Source organism: Poecilia latipinna, unplaced genomic scaffold, assembly GCF_001443285.1.
Source record: "Poecilia latipinna isolate Pla-1442-1.1 unplaced genomic scaffold, P_latipinna-1.0 Scaffold977, whole genome shotgun sequence".
NCBI lineage: Eukaryota > Metazoa > Chordata > Actinopteri > Cyprinodontiformes > Poeciliidae > Poecilia > Poecilia latipinna.
This window is the reverse complement of record NW_015113593.1, coordinates 84,681-108,423: the sequence shown is the minus strand read 5'-3', so window position 1 is coordinate 108,423 and position 23,743 is coordinate 84,681. Positions and strand designations below refer to the sequence as shown.

General features: G+C 38.4%; 1 long non-coding RNA gene across 1 annotated transcript in view; it reads right to left on the bottom strand.

The window, feature by feature from the left end:
- LOC106958311 (uncharacterized) overlaps positions 1-23,743 on the bottom strand; it is a 108,106-nt gene that overhangs the window by 12,874 nt on the left and 71,489 nt on the right. Inside the window, exon 2 of the long non-coding RNA XR_001427130.1 lies at positions 20,382-20,558. This is a non-coding gene — a long non-coding RNA (uncharacterized LOC106958311). The remainder of the gene's footprint in view (positions 1-20,381; positions 20,559-23,743) is intronic.

The following is a 23,743-nucleotide window of genomic DNA, read 5'->3' as shown; positions in this document are numbered from 1 at the left end:
GCAGACCTTTAAATTAAAATGATGAACAGTCTACACTTTTTAAGCACCTTTTTGACCTCACCTTGGTTCTTAAGTGGCATTGCAATATGTTTCTTATTCACCCATTGACCCACATACACATACTGCTTCTTCCTGGTTTTGCATTCAATAAAATAAGTATATCCCAGCAGCTGTTAAACATCATAACCATTACTGTTGCCAACAAAATCAATACGTGTTAACATACATGCTGGCATTTGGACAATCATCTACTGTTCCTACTCATTTTTAAATAACAATTCTGTTGTGATTACAGATGTGCAGTAATATACTGAATTGCAAATAGTCTGTATCTTTTTTATTTTAATGTTAAATACATATGCATATTATGTACATTTTTGAATAGTGATCCGACTCAGCTGCACATGCCTTGGATTGTGAGTCTGATATTACTATTTCTAATAACCACACAGTATATTGTGTTATTGTCTTGTATAGTTTATTATTATTATTATTATTATTATTATTAATCTTGATTTTATGTATTGTTTTTAACACTAACTGTTTGTTTGTGTGAACCTTTCTGTTTGTCAATGTTGCACCTGAATTTCCCCTGCAGGGAACAATAAAAGCTGTTTCTATTCAATAACTCTGAACTTTTCACTGTACTTCTGCCTTCATGATGATTTGAAATGCTCTTTAAAAATGATTGCTTTAGTTGCATTTCTTTTTTGCTACATAATCTTAGCAGCTACTTTGAAAAATAGATTATCGACATAAGTTATTTCTGGATCCAAACACAGGTTTTCCTTTTGAATTTTGTTATGTGATGTAAAGTTACAAAACCATATTTGGCCATACTTTCACATCTATAGTGAGAGCCACATTTATCCTGATTTTAACAATCAGTAAACTAAAGCACTGTTTTACCACTGTTCCAATGCATGCATGATAATTTGCCCTCTAATGATTTTTGCCACCCACCTGTCATCCATCTTTAGGGTAAGTGAGTTTGGGAAGACTTTTGTTTCTGCTGTTTTTAGGAAAAATAAAACTCATAAAGCTAACACAAGCTTTTTCAAATCATGGACATCAACAGTATTCACATTCAAAGAGTTCCTCTTGTGTAAGCATTTAACGAAAAAAACAACAACAAACTGCTTATGGAGGATTAGACTAGTGAAGCATCTAGACCCAGTCATACACACGTATACATGCATACACACAAACACACGCACATGCACACACACACACATAGCTGGATGTCATCTGGCAGGCATGTTGGGAAAAGCCTGTCAGTAGCTTTGGACAGGAGGGCTGGTCTAAGCTGAAAAAGGTTGCTGGTGTTGGTGTCCACTGAGAAAACTGATGGACAGCACAGCGTCAGGAGACTGCCGCTCCTCATCACATCACATAACAGATCTGACCCACTACAATATGCCGAGCCAAGCTGCACACTGTGTTTGGAAGAAGGACATAGAAACAAGTCTGACACATGCCCTGAAGTCCAGCCAGGTTCACTTCTGTTGTTAACCTGGTTAGAAGGATGGCTGTGTAACACACAAGACCTTGGAGATATGCAACAAATTAGGACAATTTATTTTAACAAATAATAAGATGAGCCAAAAAAACAAAAGCAAAACAGATGAAAAGAGTTGGTCATATTTAACTAGCAGTAACTGATTCCATAAGGAACCGCTACCAGGCCCGGACTGTGGCACTGGCAGTGTAGGCAAATGCTGAGGGCGTAAGCAGACCAGTCAAAAACAGGCCACTGATAATTTCCACTGAATACTGAGAAGGCTTTAAATCACCTATCACAAGCAATATTTCTGGTAAAAAAACAAAAAAACACAAACAGATCAATCAATAATTTAGGACTGAACTATGTTTATCTGTCCTGGATTCTCACTACAACATACACACATACTCACAGATTTCTGAGATGCTTTTCATGGAGGGAAGTGTGAAACCAGAGCAGCAAAATATGAAAGCAAACCCTGGTAGATTTACTGAGCTGGTAAGAAGAACAAGGATCCATCAGGTACAACACAAACATTCTGTAGCTACTTATGAGCAGCAACACCTGTATTTAATAAACGAGCACACAAGGTGAGGCAATTAGAACATATTTCAGTTGGTCACTTTAAAGAAAGCCCTTTGGAAGACTGCAGGTAGATAGCATACACACGGCAGAGCAAAAAAAAAAATCCATTACATGGTTTATCACTGAGCTGAAATAAAGTTCAACATGAAGAAGGCAGCTTTTAATTTGAGACTTCAACCAAAAAACATGGCTGCCTTTATATGAACTTTTGGTTCTTTTGAGGAGGTTAAATGTCACTAGAGAAACTGAGGACCTGGAACACTAAGCATTCATCGAGATATCAAAAGCTTGGATAAAGGAACTACTTAAAGACATACTCTATGTACAAATCAACATATTTCTCTCTCACTAATGCACAGAAAAGTTCCTAAAGGGCTTCTTGTTATGATAAGAACTTAGATAAGTACAGAAGTCTATAGAACCATATTTGCAGAAGAATACAAGATCAGCTACAGCAGAGTTGAATTTTAATACACATAACATGCCAAGACTTTGCTCAGAAATCTTGTAAAATTAAATTGCATTTTTGAGGAAAAGAAATAAACCCACAGCATCATAGATCCTCCACCATACTTGACTGGGCAAATTTTGTGCTTTTTTTAATAGTCACTCTTGGTTTTACAAACACAAACAAACAGGCACAAATAAGAACAAAAATCACATTTCTGGATTTTGTACAATCAATCAAATTACAGCCAGTCTGTGCCAGATTATTCTACTCATTATTTCAATAATTTTTGCTCATTTCCTGATTACTGAAATAGACATCCTTCTATTGCTTCTGTTTGCATCTGAGTGATGTGGAGTGGAAAGGAGAGATAACATTATCTCTGTATTTCAGCATCATCCAGATGATTTTATACATCTGCTCTTTGTTTTAATGTGATTTAAACATAGCTGAGCTTTCATCTTGGACACATGGCGGTGGAGAACCTCAGGTCAGTCACACTCAGCGATTTTTAGTAGTTCAAATAGCAGAAACAATATCAGAGGAATATTTTATATGATAATGTTTAGTAACCAGTTTCTCAAAAACTCTAGATCTGAACCAATTGATGTGCAGTTACAGTTCACAGGTTCCCCATAAGGTCATAAAAATAACAATAATAATAAAAACACCAAATGTGTTTCTCTGCTGATTCTCTGAGGTTGTTTTTAGTTCAACAACAGGGAAGATGGCAAAAGTCTACATAAACTCACTACAGGTTCTAAGAACCACTATTGACATCTGTGCTATATTTAACCATTCCTCCATACTTTGTGTTGGGGTTAAAATACCTACTTACATTATTTAACTTATCTATCTCTGCCCAGACCTTTGAGCAAACAAAGAACAGAACGTGGAACATCCTGCCACCTTCCCAGACAACCTGTGTGAAGTCTTACTTTCTGTCACTGTGTTGTTACTTCTGATTCTATAACAGGGAATATTTGTTTCATTCATCATAGAATCACAAAACATTCAAGACAAACATCAGGAATATTCAATAAGAATGCTAAATATAAGACTAGGTTCATATGTGTAGGGGAATGCTTTTGCCAAGCTCAGCTTAGATGCTTCTCCACCATGCATCCTTTCAGTTATTTATGACTCTATGTATTATTGATACACACACCGCTTTATGCAGGGTTATGTCAGGAAACATTGGTTTTATGTAATACATATTTATACATGAAAGTCAAAGTGATATGATGTTAACAGGATATGTGTTCACACATTGGGGGAAGATGGGTATGGGTAGTCACATTATGTCACTACAGTTAAGGTTGCTTTACAAAATGAAACTACTTAGATCATGTTTACCTTATATTTCTCAATGACTAGTAGTCATTGAGTAGGAAGTCCATCTTCCTACTGTTTATCTCAGAGTCCTGTTCATCAAAGCTCTTATCATCATCATCATCATCATCATCATCATCATCATCATCATCATCATCATCATCATCATCATCGTCGTCGTCGTCGTCATCGTCATCATCAGATCAATTACTCTCAAATTATCTCTTCAGTAGACCATACCAGCTACAACCATCATCTCCAAAGCTCCACATCTTCCTCACCTTATATTTTTTTTCAAATTCTCCTGTGCTCAGTTCTTCATTTTTATCACTTGTCTTTCTCCTGTAGTGTGGTTTTCTATGTCTTCCAACACAAACTAAGCGTTGTCAGTGAAGGTGTTTCTTTTTATTAAAAAAAATTTGGGCCACCATTATATTTATGCCCTCATGACCTCACAAGGATAAGTGAGGCCATTCATCCATAATAGATGGATGAATGGATGTGTATTCATGTTATCATGAAACATTGTTAAACAGCGCCTTCTGTGCCTCTGTAGATGTGGTGGTGGAGACATTTTTACAGATCTACTCTGTCTTGGAAACAGCCCCAGAAGTTGAGAGATGTCCAGTACAGATGACACACCGGACCTGTTTGCAGTTTGAGCTCACGGCTCACTAAGCTAAAGCTGATTGAAGTTTTAATGAGACTTTTTCCTATTCAGAAACTTTAATCTGAGGTCTTGATAACTAATTAGGGATTATACATTCTTTGAGTTCTGCTGCCATATAAGAAGCCATATTTGTCAGTGACTAAAATTCAGTGGGATCAACCTGCATGATGTAGTTTAAATGATTGCAGCAAGCCCACAGCAAAGCCACAGCAGCACCAATGACAGTAGATTCTTCACTGCTGCCGCAATCAGCTTTAAAGCAGGCAAGGTGAGGTGGAGCGCTCAGAGCTATTTGTCCATTTGTGATGCTCTGCACAAAGTTTGACCCAAAGCAGACACAGAAGCAGGGCTTTAAGAAGTGCTTTCCCACCACTCTCACTACCTTCCTCTTTCTTGCCCTAATTCTCTCTCTCACTCTTCCCTGGTTCACCCTTCTTTCCTGTGAACCCTGACAGCCCTGTGTATGTGTGTATCTCCCTTGAGCGAGCTGTTAAGTGCAGTCTCCAAAAAAACCTTCACAAAAGCCCATTTGCAGGAAGCTCAAGCTCCACGCACAGTGTACACAAATGTACAGAATGACACTAACAGGCATAGACACATATATAGACAATTGCACTCACACGCTGAAGCTCTCACACATGTAGACACAAACTCTGCACACACACTTTTCACACTTCCCTCTGGGCAAACGAGGCAGAGTGGCAGAAGAGAGGCTGGGATAAATGATACAATGATATCCAGGCCTGACTTGTCAGTGAAGTTGAGAGAGAGGATGAGGAAGATGAAGAGGAGGAGGGGCAGGAAGTGGCAGCCCTGAATATAGGAATTATTCTTCATCGTCTCACAGTGTCGCCACACATTACGCTCAAACTCTGGCCTGGCAACATGAAGAGAGAGCGAGAAAAAGAGGTTCAAAGGGGAGGTGGGAGAAACGCTGAAGGGCACCTATAATGACCACACTCTGCTTTCACACTCACCATCTCTTTTCTCAGTACCACACTCTCTGGCCTCAGTCAGGGTCCCAAGTCCTTTTCTAGTCTTACACTCAACCCTGATGTCTTTTTATACCCCCTCTCCCTCCCTGTTTTTGTTCTTACGGTGTGTCATGGTAGGAATGAGTAGCTTTCAGGGAGAGAGTGCACTCCTTTTTGCTCCATCTATGCCTCTCTTTTCTCCCATGCTCTAAAGTAAGGGGACAGCATGGCCCTCTGGGCATGTTGCAGAATGATTAACTAACAGTTCAGAGTTAGTCAACTATTCCAATATTGTGAGGATTTGTGTGAGAGTCTGGGGCATGGTTTATTACTAGTGTACAACAAGGTTTACCAGTGAGATCAGATTTAAGATATTGCTAATAACAACATATATTCAGCTGCCTGTAGTGACACCTTGACATCAAAACAGATCATAGGCCCATTGACAGAAATGTTAGACACCAATCCAACAGGCACAGGCAGAACAAAGTTTGACCAAGAAAATTAAATATTCAAGTCTTTAATGGCAGTTTATGTCTTCATCTGGCTGCTAGATTACAGTACAAGCTATTAGAATACATAATCACGAGTTAATGATGGCTTGACAATAGCAGGTCAGTGTCCTTACGCAACATGTTTCCATTGAAAGAACTCCGGGTCTTGAACTGGTTTGGTTCAAATGCTTTCAAACTTCAGTGCTTTATTTTTAATTTTGAATTAATATGAGTGACAACACCTTTTGAATTGATTGAGAATTTTGGAATTGAACTGAATTGAATTGAATTAGACTTGACAACTTGCTGGTTTTCCTTTGTGAGAATATCTTTAAGCTACTTTGAATAACTTACTGAGCATGCTGCACTGCTTGATAACAAGGATGTATTAGAAAGTAAGTATGTATGACTGAATTGAAATTATTTTTGGTAAAATCCCTCGAGATCACGTTTGTAAACTGAATTGAATCAAATTTAATTCAATTAGACAGCATTACTAGAAATTGATAGAAGTGTGATGAGGGATGCATTGTGGGTTTGCTTGTGGTCATGTGGTTATGTCATGGTATGTATGGCATAACCATGGTATGGCATACCATGAGCGTTGGGATTCATCAGTGAAGGCGAAGGCGACTGATTTAAATTCAATTCTCAGACTCGCCCGGTTCAGGGAGGAATGTAAATGCAAACATTGGCATCAGCGCTTGGATCTTAAAACCTTGTGCTTTCAGTCCATGGTATGCCATACCATGATATGATGGTATGCATATCATGGTATGCCATACCATGACATAACCACATGACCACAAACAAACCACAATGCATCCCTCATCACACTTCTATCAATTTCTAGTAATGCTGTCTAATTGAATTAAATTTGATTCAATTCAGTTTACAAACGTGATCTTGAGGGATTTTACCAAAAATCCCTCGAGACCTCGTAGGACCTCATGATGCAGAGGTCCAACGTAGAACCACTGGTACATACCATAACAATATCCCTACATGCTGAGAAGGCTCTGGATAGCCAAGATAAGGTTAATCAAGAAAGGCCTCTGGTATTCTGTAAAGCCCGCAGAGACCCCAGGACATTGCTGCCTGTCAACTGGATATCTTTAAAATATCAGCATCTTTTAAACACAGTCACATGACTTTCAGTACACACAGTTTCATTTATTCTGTGTCTTATTGTATTGCAATTCCAATGCCAATTGTCAAACATTGCCGAATCGATCAGCATGTCAAGTTCTTGTTCAAAACTACTTGAAGTAATCTGAAATTATTGTGAAGGAATTCTAATCCACTATTCTTTAGAACTTTGCACCCATTGCCCTTTAAGTTCTTATCCTTCACCACAGCTATTAGCTATTAAAACCTTCAGCACTTTACATTTATTCATCTAAGTGAAGTAGAAATGTTCTTTTTAGACCTGGTTTTATGAAAAATCTCATTTGTATGAGTAAAAGGCAATACATATCACTACATATCACAAGCTCATTAGACATAGGTACTTAGACCTAGCCTGACCCCCTGAGCAAAATTACACTGAAAAGACAATGAAAGATGTTGTAAGATGTGGAAAAGAAAAAAGTGAAAGAAATGAAGAACTCTACTGATCTGGTTGAAAAGTCGTTAGAGTTAATAAATGGGCTAAAAAACCTTGAGTTACAACAACTTTGTTTAGGTCAAATGTGGACAGGAGTAAGTAATGACTGACTTAAAATAACCATAAAAAATATGTTTAAGGACATCCAGTCTTCAGAGGGCAGTAATAGTAGTACCTACAGATTAATACATTTAGCTTTGAAAGAATCAGCCAAACCAAGTTATGTTCTATTCATCCTCTCATGTGGCTCTTATTCGTCTGTTAGTGTATCATTATGTGTGTGCGTGCGCGGGTGCATAAGTGTGTGTGTGTGTGCTTAGAAATGAAGCCAGAAAACCTTAGGAATGATTGATTGGAAAAGAAGGACCTCCAAGCCTGTGTGAGCCTTCCCCACCCAAACCCCATTCCCCCCACACATCTCTTCATGTTGTTACTCTTATGATGTATATCAGTGTACTAAAACAAGAGCGAATAGCAAAGAAACCAGTCAGTCGGCAGGATAATAGAATGGCTTTGTGTGAAATGAGTAAGAAGCCAATTCAAATACAGGATGTTTTGTGTGACCATTAAATCACATAGCTGTCTGTACAAGCGTGCGGTCTAGTTTCCATTTTCCCTTAATAGACCAATTAATGAGCTTTCTATGGAAAGATTTACATAATAGCAAGTCTTAAAAAAGCCATTCATTTATACAACCCAGAAAAATACTGTTTTTTTTTATAGTTGCTTGCTAACTCTGAGAGATCACAGAAATATATTTGCTTCTTTAGGTCAGCTGACACCATCAACAACCTCAACAGTTATAAGATTGATATTAGAGCTGCAGCTAACAATTTTTTGCATCTAACAATTGTTATCAAACAATTAATAATTCTGACAATCTCATAAAAATTTGGCACATTCTGTAGATTTTTTTTTTAAATTAAGCCTTTTTTGTACAATATTAAAAATACATCAACGTATACAAATAAACAAACAATTCATTTGCTGTTTTAGACAGGGAAACATGTTTCTTGTCTAAAACGCAACATAGCATTCTTTTAGTGAATGGCTGATCACCAAAAATGCATTTGCAGCTAAAAAATTAGACCACATGTGAAAAGGTCAGCCGTTTCCAATCAACCTGACATCAACACAGCATAGGACTGATCTGTTGAGTGTTTTTTGGACTAACCAAATAATAACTGGACAGCAAAAGGTGCTAAACAGTATTTTTTTTAATCAGAATTTGAACCTGCTGAAGCTGAAACTAGGCTACTAGTGGAGATCTGGGTTACGAATATTTTTATGTTCAAACCAAAAAAAAAGAAAAAAAAAGCCCCACAAAGGTTTTTTTTTTTTTTGCCTTAAATGCTAAATGTTTATATTTTATGTACAGTTTTGGCTTAATTACTGCTCTGAGTGAGTTGTTCTTTCAGCAGTTTGTATATTCCAGTTAATGATTAATGAATTACTAAATTACCTGACAATTATTTCAATTCAGCTAAAAAAATATTTTATTGATCAAAAAGGGAAATTAAATGTTGTTGTAACTCACATTAATTCAAATCTCAAATTCTTCAAGGAGCTATTGTAGACAGTAATAGCTGTTGGCAGGAAAGATCTTTTGTATTATAAGAAGCCTCCCGCTGAAGACACTCCATTTTCACAACACAGTCTCAGGATTGGCAATAATTTTCTTGATTTTATTAAAAATCCTTCCCTGCATTATCATCTCCAGGGGATCCACAGTTATTCCCAGAACAAAACCAGCCTTTTTATCAAGTTGTTGGACCTTTTTAAGTCCCTGGTTCTGATGCTGCTGCCTCAACAGATCACAGCAGAAGAGATGACGCTCTCAGCAACAGACTTATAAAAGATCTGCAGTGTCTTGCTGCAAACTTTGAAGGATCTTAGCTTCCTCAACAAGTCTAGTCTGCTCTGTCCCTTAAGCTTCATTGTTGCGTCTCCAGTCCAGTCTGCTGTCCAGATAAACACCGAGATATTTATATTTCTCGACCCCCTTCACCTTTTCTCCCATGATGGAAAAAGGGTTTACATCAATAATAATAAACATTATTTAATAATAAATAATCAATTTATCACAATTAATCTGATTAATCATTTCACCTCTAATTAATTAGATGTTCTTGCAATGAAAAAAGCAAACAATACTTTTGTCATGGAATGTAAATAACCTTTCCACAACAAAGCAAAAGTAAAGAGTGAGCTTGATTTGTTTGGTGGGTGTTTGTGTGTAGTATGAGTAGTAAGTATCCTACCAGCAGCAGCCAGATGTCAGAGTGACTGTTCAGTGATATTTGAAGCTGGAGTTTGTCTTTTCAGTGTGTTGAACTGAATCACTTTCCAGAACGCTGACGATGTGAGAAAGACATTAAAGTGTCCTTTCCACTGCTGATGTTGACGTGGGTCAGTCTATAGGACTCCATCGCCACAATTTAGATTTTCTGGAACAGATGAGCTTAAAATTTCATTGAAATGATGACAGCAGCAGTTTTTAGTTGCTCAGCCGTATACCACAATAGCAACAACCAGAAGTCCTCCAAGCTTTTGAAGCAGGTGCTTGGTCTGGGCATGTAACAGAAATATAATGAGTAGATGAACCAATTACTGCCCACAGGGACTAATAAATGAAGCAATCATGTTGCTTTATAAATGAGTAACAGTAATGAGTAATGTATTACATTTTTCCAGTCAGGAAACCAACACTAGTTAGATGCATATGTTAGATTACAAACTCTTAGCAGTTGCCAGTAGCATTAAAATAATAAAACAGAACATTTGATTGTTGTAATGTGTAATGTGCATAACATATTCATCCAAAGGAAAATGAACACTGAGTCCAAATGGGAAAATCACGTGTTATTAGGGTGCAGTGCTGCCTTGTATAATATTGATTAATAAATGTTAAAGATGTTTCTTTAACAGAGTTCTAAAGCAAATGTAAGATCTCATATTCACTCAAATGTACACAAAAAAACATCAACATATGGAATTTTATATTTGCCTTATTACATTTGCACACACCTATAGAGTAGCATATGGCCACAGAGTTAATATCTTCACCAAATGATAACATCAGACAGAGAGTGGACCTCTCCCAAGGCCTACATTTCGTGTGTCACTGAGCCAGAGGCCCGCTGGAAATTCACCATGAATAAATTATGGAGAGCATTTGGACTTCTAAAGAGGTTCTGCAGACCGGTCACCTGTGTATGACTGTTTGGAAAAACAAACTGTGTCTCACTCTCACACACACTGGCCAGTGTATTCACCACATGTCGATATTAGGCTGTTGATAGTAACACACATCCATCAACAGATAGTTGAATAATTGCAAACACTTGTACACACACGCGCGCACGCACACACACACACACACACACACACACACACACACACACACACACACACACACACACACACACACACACACACACAGTCACTTAACTCTGTCTACTAAAACATGTACATGTGCTGACTAAAGAACATATATATATATATATATATATATATATATATGGACCATATGCAGACACCAGGGAGGAAGCACTTTCAGCCTCTCTGTGCTGATAAGGCTCCCCTAAATATTTGTGTTGAGTCGGGCACTGAGAGGGCCAGCTGAGCTCTGAGCTGTTCAGACTGTTTTAACTGCTGTTGTTATTATTACTGTTATTATTATTACTCCCAGGTTCTTTGAGTTGGGATCCAAGAAAACAAGCTGTCTATGACCCAGTAGGTGTGGGTGGTCTCCTGGACCCACACCTCATCAATCAAAAAAAACTCAACATACAGACTGGAGCACAGAAACATAAAAAATAAATATGTAGTCAGGTTATTTAAAATGATCTTCACACTATGACTTACAATGACTCAGAAGTCGTGGTGAATCAGATTAGACATGTATGATACTGAAAGTGTTCCAAGTTGCACATTAGAATAGAGTCATCATGCAACCTAATAATGTAAAAAACATGTTTTTTTGGTAAGCATAACTTTACCACTAAATCTACTTTGTTATGTCTTTGAGCCTAAACCAGGGACGCTATGCATTATAGAAATCTTTGGTTTCATTAAAAATGTTCAAAACTGTAAATAACACCTGAATAAATATGTCTTGCTCCTGTTAACCAACACTGTTACAGTAGGTATTTGTATATGCTACCAGTATGCATTTCAAACAATTTTTCTGTTTGAAATCTCATGTTAACAATATGATATAATGTGGAAATTACCATAGTCAAATCAAATTATTTATGGTTTAGTAAAAAGTTATGCTTATTTCTATGAATATTTTGAATAGAATTACATAAAAAAAACAAAAAAAAAAAACAACAACCAGAAACCAACGAGAGATTAAGATGAAGTAAATAGAACATCAAAACAACCACCATATGTGATATTTTCTTTAACAGACTTTGTAAGCCAAAAGGCTAAACAAAGTCATGAAAACACTAATTCTTGGTGCTTCCCAGAGTTAATATTGACAGCAAGTTTTTGTTTAGTTTTAGTCTTAGTTCTTTGACTAAAATTAGTTTCAGTCAGTTTTAGTCATAATTTAGTCATCAAAATTGTTTGTCTTTTTTTAGTAGACAACATTTTTATGATAAAATTTTAGTAAACTAAGTCTTCAAACACTACAAAATTTCATTCTCCTGCAGGAAAGGAGAGAATAAAGTGTCAACAAACAGTGTTAATCATGTAAGTTGCCATCAGTAGGTGTGAAAACCTCTTCAAAGTTAGAAACTTTTATACTGGAAACTATTTTTGAACAATACCAAGGTAGAAAGCTTTTAGCAATGACTTGATAATTTTTACCGCACAATGCAATGCATGATGTGAACCACCATTTTCATCTGACGTTGCTCCTTCTATTAAGTCTTTTCTTTTTGATGCTGCTTTGGATCAATTGGGTTTTGCTGGTCTTTCATTGCCCTCCAAAGGAGCCTCCATTCTCAGCCAAAAGAAAATAGAAATGCGCCTAGGAAAAGAAAAATCGCATAATTATGTTTCGGATCCTGCACATGTTTGTCCAAATCACAGAGATGCCTATTCACATTGTATTAGTATTATTACATGACCCGGGAATTCATCAAAATATAGTAGGTAAATTGCGGGGGATTTTTTACTTTACAAATAACTGACATTGCCGATTCTCTCGGGATTAACAACGTCTCCGCAATTATTACAAATAGTATGTGGTCCCTAGGTAAAACTAATCCAGTCAGAATATGGCTAAAGACTGCACAGGTCTCAGCAGGCATGTTAATATTTAAAGTTTATAACAGTACTTTTACTGTAAACAGAGTGAGGAAGTCTGACTTTGCTGTTATGATTGAAGCAGGAATTCTTTATGAACATGGCGGTATTCTGGAACACTTCCCTTAAGCAAATTAGAGGAAAGTGGAGATGTTAGACCAAAACCAAATCCAAGTCTTGGCCAAAACACCTCATTTCTGCTAAACATGATGGTGGAGGGGTGATGATGTGGGTTTGCATGGAATGGTTGCCAGGACAGAATTTTTAACACACTACTGTTCCTAGCCATAAAATTTTGTATTGATTTTAATTCATTCTAGTAACTTCATTTATATCTAACCCAAACACATACCCTTCCCCTAATCGCTACCAGTATTTTCATAACCCTGGAATGTAACATAAACTTAATTCACACCATACCTAAAAACTTAACCCATAATCTTAAAAAAAGGGGCTTCACTGCATTAGGAAGAATGTAAGGCCCATCGGTCTTCAGAAGGTTAGTGAATATACCAGAAAGGTCCTAAAGAGGATCTAAATGACCACACACACACACACGCACACACACACACACACACACACACACACACACACACACACACACACACACACACACACACACACACGCGCGCGCGCAGAGCGCACACACACACACACACACACACATGCGCGCGCACACGCACACACACGCGCACAGCACACACACACACACACACACACCACAAATTGTTTTGCCAAAGTGACCACAGTTTACTGGTATCTAGAGTTATCATCATCATCCACTATTCAGGTGGGAAATGTCAGCAGTCGTTTCATCTATTAAAAGCAGCAGGAGAAACAAAAAACATGTTTCTACTTTAACATATGGTTTTTATTTCTACAGTTCATCATGCAATATTGAACTGAATTCAAACATTTAGTGATTTTTGTGGTATGAAACTGCCAATGATGAATGATGGATTTAAATATCAGTTGATGACAGACCATAACCAAATTTTATTCTCCAGAGTATTGAACACCCATCAGTCAGCTCTGCTCTAAACAGATCTATCTGTAATCAAAGAAAAATGTAACCAAGCAAAGAACTTTAAGCTTTTCTATGTTTATTTTTTTTTTACTGATGAAGAAATGCTGACCTGGAACATGAACGGTCATGAGACTCATGGGTACCGAGCATCTTGATTTGGAAGTAATCTATAATTAACCATTCTACCAGAGTGATCCACTCATTAAAAGATTGCTCACACCTCCAGTTGTTAATACTTGATGTCTGGTGTTTTTTTAATTAGCTAATACAGCTATTAGCATTTAAATAAACATATTTAAATGGAAGTACAGCTGGAAACCCTCCAAATGTTGGAAATACTGGATGTGGGAAACTTACATCATGCAAGTAAACTGATAGAAAATGGTACCATTGTTCCCGAGGCAGCTGAAACACCAGGTTGTGTTGAGCAGTAGTCTCCATATGGCTTCAATGGAATTTATGTTGGGTAGGCACCAATAAGCCAAATCTAGTTAGCAACATTATATCATTGGAGCAAAATCTAATTTCAGCCCCAGTGCTTTAGTCGTCAGTGAGACCCACCCCCCCCACCCCTTTCCCTTCTCCTCTCTGCTTCCCTTCTTCATCTTCAGCTCTATCTCTCCCTCTGTCTGTCTGTCTGTCCATCTCTCTCTGTAAGTGTCACCTGCCCTCCAAGCTGGCGACGCCGGGTCTCGGCCTTAGCGTGAGAGCCCCATTACTCTGACTGGAATCTTTGTTTTCTCTGTGAATCTGCAAAAGTATGCACACACTTGTGTATGTGTGTGAGTTTATGAGTGTGTATGTTGGAAGAGAATGTCAGGGAGATGGTGATTTGTTACATCAACAAGCATTCCAGTTCTGATCCTCTGAATATGTGTGAAAAGACACATAGAAGAGCGGGAAAAAGTCTAATCTGTTTTAGTTTGTTATTCTGCAGACTAATTTTGGAGGCATGAAGGAAACAACTGTAAACAGCAACGTGCCAGTATGCATTGAAAAACAGATAAATAAAGCTGAAACTTTTGATAAATGACCTGAACAGCCATGTTGAAGCAGATGACAGGAAAAATACTTGAAGGTTATGTGTTTACAGGTGAGCCAGGACTGAGTGTGTGTTTGCAATCAGGTTCAAGGACTATGTAAGCGACCCCACTGTGTTTCTAACTGCTGGGGTCACAGCTCCCATTAAAGGGAGACACTGAGCAAGATACCATCTGCCCTGGCCCACTGAAGCCTCACTAAAAGGCACATGTATATGCACAGAGACTGCAAATACTGTTCACATAAAGACATGTGAATACGACATGACACAATGCTCCATTTCATTTAGTAACTGGCCACTAGGCTAGAGAAGGACCAATATATCTGATTGCAATACAAAGTGAACAGGAACTTAAGGCAGGTAAAAAATAATTCTTAGGGTGTTTTCAGTGGCGCAAAAAGTGGGTATGCAGTGCATAGGGGCGCAGCACCAGAGGGGGCGCCAAAACCCCATCTGGAGGGGGCAGCGCGCCGATTATGATTTCCCATACACTTCAGCGCGCCTTACGCTCCTTCACCTCACGCACATGATGAGGTAAATGTAGCGCGAGTTTCACCCTCTCACCCCTCGCCTCGGGGGGCCGATTTATGTTTTCACATCCACCAGAATAATGTGCAGTTGCACCACTGGGTGTTTTCATACCTGATAGTCAGGTAGACTCAGTTTGATTGGGGACTAAAACTGTTGTGACATTTGATCCATCTTCAGTTGGTGCGGTTTGCTTTCACACTGCACTGTGTCAATCATACCAAACCCTTTAGCCGTGTCCGAAGTGAGGGGCTGCATCCTTCGAAGGCTGGATTTGTAGCCGACAATGCATTTGTTTTTTCTCCAGATTTCAAGGTTAGGTTCGGTATACCAAGATTTTATGTAAAAAAAAAATAAAAAAAATGAGTGGCCCCTGCTAGAAAACTGATCACCATTGGGTCTTTCAGCAGGATAATGACCAATAAAATATGAACAAATCAATGCAGAAATAGTTATCCGGACATAAAATCAACAGTTTTTTATGGATAATAATTAATTATTACCCATATTAATTATTAATAATATAGTAATTCAGGATTCTGGGTGATCTGGAGAGACTGTGTAAAGAGTTTGTATTTATCTGTATCCCTAAACCTTCTGAAATGTTCCAGGAGGATATTAGGTACTGTCCTACTGGCAAATGGACATAGTAAAAACTCCTTCATATCACAGGTACCAACACTAATGCTACCAACAATTTAGTTAAAAGCAATTTTCCCAACTGAATAAATGCACTCAAAGGTTAGATATATGAACACAATCGGTGCAATAAGACCTGAATTTACTGGTACACATCAGGGGTGCCAACACATTCATCTGTTCCTGTCTGTTAGGATTTGGGTTTTGACTGCCATGTACATTTAGTATTTCATATGACTTCTATCAGGGATAATGTGTTAGAACACAAATTCTTTAAATAGTCCATTTCATTGCCTGTTGATTTTCTTAGGTAACCATGTTTGGCTCCAGACACCAGACACACACATACATGCACACACACACACACACACATACACACACACACACACACACACACACACACACACACACACACACACACACACACACACACACACACACACACACACACCTAAAGACACACACACACACGCACACAGTCTGTCTTTCCGTCTTCACAGGAACTTTGCATTGACTTCCATAATTCATTTTCTATTAATTTCTATAGCCTGTTGCATTTCTGCCTGTACAACTTGCATTAAGTTTAGTAATTGCATTTATACCTAACCCAGACATTATCCCTAATTCTAACCATTACTTGTATAGACGTAAGGTGAACCTTAAACAACCCAATACCATGCCCCAAACAAGGGGTCTTCTGTATTAGGACCAGGCTTTGGTCCTCATAAGGCCCATTAGTTTTAAAAGATGAATAAATATGACAGAAATGTTCCTAAATAGAATAGCCAAACAAGTACTCACACACAAAGAGTATTGCGTACACTGGCTCTGCAAAATTCAAAGTCCATCCTGACAAATGTTCATCTGTAAGAACTGAATGTATTTCTATAAAATACATTCAACGGGTAACAAGCACATATCACTTAACACAATGTTTATTGTGCTAAACATTTAGCACAGTGTCACTGTTAGGATTCAGTTTTGTCTTTCGAATGAGTGTTCTTCATACAGATGATCTTCATGGGAGAGTTCCGGCAGGCTGACCCACCAGCAGCTGATTCCAGTAATCAGCAAGCTCCAGACTTCATGGCGTACCTGCTCTCTCCCGCTACCACCTCAGAACCTCAGATACACTCACCTGGATCCACGCCCCTCCCTCAGAGCCCATTTCCGCCAAAGAGACTGTAAGCTTCACCCTGCATTCCTCTCTCAAATCCCCCAACCCTGGTGTCTACTAACTTCTCCCTTCTCCTAACAGAACCTGAGCCAGCCAGGACCCCCACACTCCCTGCAGAGCGCATCACTTTATATTTATAAATCACTGACAAAATTCAAGTGAATATAATCTTCATTGTACCAAAGACTTACCGGTTTCATGTGTGTTCCTGCATGTGGGTCAGAAAACTTCAATCCAACATGTCAGTCACATTTCTACATTATGCAGTTTGCAGTTCATCTACAAACCATCATGGAATACATGTCACAGTCTGGTGCATGCAACCAGACCCCGAATATGTGAACCACAGCAAATCAGAAGGCAACCAATCCAGAAGAGATTAGAGACACAACAGAACATGAGTGTCTAATAAAGTATTTGAATCACTCCACACCAAAGCAATGCAATAATACCTTTTGACTAAGACATGCACATGTTTAAAAAATTATCTGCTGTGTAAAAGAAGCAAACTACGGCTGAAATTATGGGTTGCAGTGACCAACAGCAGCAGAGAGTCCCACATTGCTCACTTTGCAATGTAAATATAAGCAATTCAATATGCCAATAGATGGCACTGAAGCTTTTTTTTATTTCAAGGCAAGGTGTAATGTAAGGTGCACACACTGTACATATGAGTACAGTGTGTGTTTAATGTGAATAGAGCCAATCCAAGAGTTACATATGCAGATTATTTCTTCAGTTAACAAGTTATCAAGTATTGTCACAGAGTCGATCCATCAGTCATTCTGCAACCAGGATGAATAATGACAACTGAATTTATGTCACCGTTTAATGAAACCACAACCCCTGGTCCCACATGGCTCTCTGCTGCCTACAGCAGACACAGGGACATTTCCTATATGTTCCCGGGCAGAAGTGCTACGCAATTAGATTAACCAGCAAAGATTGAAGCCTCTGTGCCTGTATGAATGGATGGACAAACCAACAAGTCCATTACATTCCCTGAGGATGATGTCTTCATCATGGCTCAAGGCACAGGAAAAAATAGTGTCATTGTGTGTGTGCCTGCATGTGTGTAAGGTTTGATGTAATGTGATCAGTAATGAATTTTGTGTTACATTAAAAAGGAGTGGAGGGGAACAGAAGGGGTTTAGATGCGATGGTGGAGAGCAAGAAGCAACTGACTGGTGGCAAGCAGAAGCCTTCAATGTCTAATCTAATGAAGAAAGAGAAGAAGAGGGATGAGAGGGGGTAGAAAAGAGTGATGAGAAAGAAGAGAAAGAGAGGGAAGAGAAAGACAGTCCAAATAAGGTTAAGTCCTTACATGGAGAGAAAGATGTGGTGTGGGGGGAGAAAGCAGCAGCTGAATATGGCTTGTGGAGGGGGGCTGATAGTCGATGCTAAATCCATTACAGTGTTGTGACCCCCGCTCCCCTACAAAATACCCTTCCCATTCCTGTAGCTGCCTCTGTGGAAGTGTCCCCCTCCCAATATTGTGCACATACATACACTTAAATCAAAGGAGCTCTTGTTCACTTAAGAAGGGGGACGGTGGGGGCTCACTGCCGCTTCCTAAACGAGTTAACCATTTGGACTGTCAGGGCCAACGGCATGTCTGCTGCACACACACACACACACACACACACACACACACACACACACACACACACACGCGCACACACACGCACACACATGCACGTACACACAGGTCCCCCCAAGGATATAAAAACCTGGTTCACACACACATGCGCACGCACGCACGCACGCACGCACGCACGCACGCACGCACGCACGCACGCACGCACGCACACACACACAAACACAAAGACAGGAAGCTTCATATCAAAGCAAGACGGGTGCAGATATACCAAGAGCTCTAACACACAAACACAAGCTGAACATTTCACTCTGTTTGAGCTGATCAATCACTGCATCCTGAGCTGACTGCACTGGCTGCTGGGTAATGCCATGGTGAGGTCACAAGACAATTAGGTACTTTGGGAACACTGATAATGAAATGTGTGATGAAGAGCAACACCACATGAGGACACTTGGAACTCTTAATGTGTATGAAATGGTCAGAAAAGCCCTGCTGGGAAATCCTCAGCAGGTAAAATAACACTGCTCACCTACAGGAAGAGGCTTCTTTCTATTGAAGGGCACACATTTATATGGAACAAAGAGGCATTTTTCTACTTTTTGCATATTTTTGGGATCCTGAGAGGGAAGATATGACAGTTCTATTTGATCAGGTTGCTGAAATAAACATGTTGTGACATTCAAATGTGTGAGCAATGGCTTCACATTTCTTAGCTCTTTGCAAAAGCAATGAGAGCCAGTGAATGCATCAAGAATATTCTGTCTACTGCTATGATTCCAACCATTAAGCCCCAGGACTTGCTGCCTTGATTTATTTTATTTTATTTTACTCTTATTTAGTAATGGAATATCCCATTGAGATCTTTTGCTTGAGAATCCTGGTATTCAAGTTGCCAAAAAGGTTTAATTTAAGTCATTTATTGATTCCACAGGTCAGGCTGTAATAAGACATCAGTGTGGCTAAACCAATAAAATGTGCTTAATTGTTGTAAATTTATGTATTTTATGTATGTATATTCATGTATGCAAATTTATGATTAAGTAAAGGAGACAATTGTTTTTTTTCCACATAATATCAGGTTGGTTTGAATATTTGTCGTGATAAATGAAGTAGTAATTTGAAAAATGCAAGTAAGAAAAAGCTAAAAGCAGAAGATATTTGGAAATGGGCATCCTATACCTTCTCAAAAAATGTCTGGAAATGTCGTTATTAGTTTTTGCTAATATGTGAAAATGCAAAAATTAGAGAAGAAATTATATTATTACTAAGACTGATTTCTTTTTAGATTTAAACTTGGTGATTTAATAATGTACATAAAGCATACCAGAACAAAACACAGCTGAACTAAAATAACTTGAGTGGGAATATTATGCCAAGATTTTAAGTATCCTCTTGCCTAATTTTAAAAGAAAAGTAGACAAAATACTTCTATTTATATGAAAAGCATGTGTGTTCATTTAAGAATGAGTGTGATTACACAACATGAATCCTCTACCAACCTGTAGCAGAGCCCACTATGTCTCTTGAAGGAGACTCAGACATGGCGTCGGCTAGCCTCTCCCGCAGGCCTTCATCGCTGATGTCTGCCGATCCAATATGGTGCCTGGGCACGCCGAAGCTCTCGGGCCAGCTCCCACATACCTCCAGCAGGGTAACACTGCGCCCATCAAACTGCCCTGCGAATACATAAATGTGTTTTTCTCAAGGTTAGACTGATTACTATAAAGTTACAGTATAGAACAGGAATAACCATGCTAGGTATGAATTATTTTATTGTTTATTAGTTAGGAAAAAAATCCAGAGGCAATAATAATAATAATAATAATAATAATAATAATAATAATAATAAAGTATTGCGTTTAACACAGTTACTTGGGGAAGAGGTTTTGGTACACCTACAACCACTTTAAAACTGAATTATTATTCATAACTTTAGACTTTTTAAATTGATCTGAGCTTCTATGAATCTCTAATTAGAAATTTATGAGACATTATTTCCCTTATGGTATGTATATAAAATGCAAATGTACTAGTTACCTGCCTACATACATAATGAGGAGGATGGTAAGAAAATAAATAGTTTAAAAACTGCAGCAATGAGGGTAATTTTTGACTTAGCTGGTCTCCAACCAATAGACACTACTTACATGGTAACCATATTTTGGAGAAACAATTACTGTCCTACAATAATTAACGTGAACATGGAGTTTTCTTAACTCTGCTGGGACCAACTGAAACGATATTGCTTGGTAAGATGAGGCTTATATTAACTTAAGTCATCCAGGAACTGACAAAGAAGTAATGAATATATGGAATTGTGTTTTTCTCTTTCCTAGAAAACTTAAGAATGTCAAGATGTGTAGATGGTTGTTGTAGGACCCAAATGCAAAAATTAAGGAACAAAAGAAATAACAAAACCCAAAACCCAGAGCCTGACAAAGAACCTTAACCTCATGGATTCTTATAAACTGCAGAAAATGTTAAAAACAATTTTGTGGCCTTTCCAGAAAACTGAAAATGATTCTTTAGTGGTTTTTTTTAACCAGGATGATGATCCAGAACATATGATCAAATCAACACAGAAATCCTTCATCAAACATAAAATCTGCCTTCAGCTATAACCATCTCAGTTCCCAAATCTATATCCCAAAGGCCAATGGGGGCTTAGCGGAACAGAAGAGGTGACCCATGACCTGCAGGCATCTGGAAAGATTGTCTAAAGACAACTGATCAAAGATCATTGTCTCAGTATGCTCCAACCTTATGAAGGGAGAGGTGGAAGAGCTGTCCAAGGAAAGTTGGTTGTACAAAATATCAACAGCAGGGGTTCCAATAACTATGCTGAGATTGATTTAGTCAAAAAACATTGTTTCTTAACATAATTTTTTTTTTCTGAGTAAATGTACACACACTAAATGTTCCGGCATAAGATTATGCTGCTGAAAAAACAGATTCATTTACTTTAAGGCTTCATATCTGTTTTTACTGGGAGTGAAATTAATTAGTCTACATCTGTGTGCTAATATTAATATTAATATTAAGTATTTGTTTAAAAGTGTTAAAATAAATTAGACACAAAAGTGAGAGTGAATAAACACCATACACCCCTCATTTTATAAATTAGAATATTAGAATATTATTGTTTAAGTAACTTGACTTGCAAAGTAAAAAACGTTACACACACACGCATATATATATATATATATATATATATATATATATATATATATATATATATATATATATATATATATATATATACTGCTAACTGCACTGGCTGCCATTCTATGGGAGCATGTTCGTCCTGTCTGTACGCCTGCAATGAAATGGCTAAAAAACATTTAATATATGGACTGATTTTCCATAATTTAGCTTATGTATATATATATATATTTTTTGTCACCAACTGTGTGTGTATCGTGTTTTGTGTGCGGAGGAGCGATCAGAAACGGCAGAAAACAGACTCCAGGGGAGGCACGCAGTTCTCTTGCCTCATGGCAGGGGGCGCTCATGATCCCAGATATTGTGACTCCACAACTGCAGAGTAAGACACAGTGAGCTAGCCATGGAGCTAGCCATACAGTAAATAAGTAAAGTACAGCGATATATTTGTTTTCTCCTCTCTTCCAACGTAGACATGAAAGACTACATATCTACACTTTAACAGTTTTCTAAATTGGATTTTCAGTTGAAGCAGGAGATAATAACTAATGGAAGACCAACACCGGAGCTGAAAGTTTTGCTTCGAGACAGTTTGATGATTCTCAAACAGAGTAGAAAAGACATGCTGAGGATAGACTTGGCTTTGGATGAACGGATATTTTTGTGCAGAATTAGCGGTGCATGGATTTAATTCATAGATAAAGGTAAGACAGCAATAAGATGTTTTTGTTTAGTTTTTTAATGAAATGTGCGTTTTGTGGGCTACAGTTTCTGTTTAAATAATTCAGTAAAGTAGAAGCGGTAGCAAATCTACCACAGCAATTATTTATTAATAAAACATTAAGCCTAAAACATACTACAACATATTGAATATTCTGTTCTGTGTGCAAAATTCTTGAATGTTTTTTGGTGTTAAACCCGAAAACGTGAAGTGGTATTGTTGTCTTCCACCCTCCGCGTCTTCCACCCGGGAGACCCGGGTTCGAATCCAGGCTGGGGCAAAAAGTTACAACAATGAAATTGAGCTATCCAGTATTGGTCCTTAGGCAAAACCCCTGGAGCTATATAGCCTACCTCATACCATGAGAGACATTGATATGCATAACATGCCGGCTCAGACGTCGCCCGGCCAAACAAGGTCTGCGTCAGGTGCTGAAGAACCAGAGCACCTTGATGACAAATGGGCTACTGGAACAAGACGGAAATGGGCGAGAGGTGAAAATCTAGATCTGTTGGAATGCAACTACTCAAGTAACCCTAGTCAGAGGGGCTACATGCAAAGACTGTGGGAAAAATGGTTAGTTCGACATCCCCAGTCTACAATGACTGCTAAACAACTAGTAGCTCAGTGTTCCAACATCCGCAAACGACAACTGCTATCACAACTTGAGATTGACGAGGTACAACACAAATGCTACGGCAAGGGGGAGGAGCCTGGATGTCAGGACAGGGGGGAGTTAACTACAACTACCCGCTCAGAGACTGGGTATGTAGCCCCAGTAACGAACGAACCATCAAAGCTGAACAAGGCAGCAGCTGACCTGAGAGAGAGAATCATGGCCCGAATGAACACCAGACAACCTCGACGCCAATTACAACGGCTGAGTGAAGTACCATCAGATAGTCTCATTGAAGATGTGAATGCAGCATTGAGAACAATCCCTACCAACACCATAACAGAAACCAATGAGCTGATATA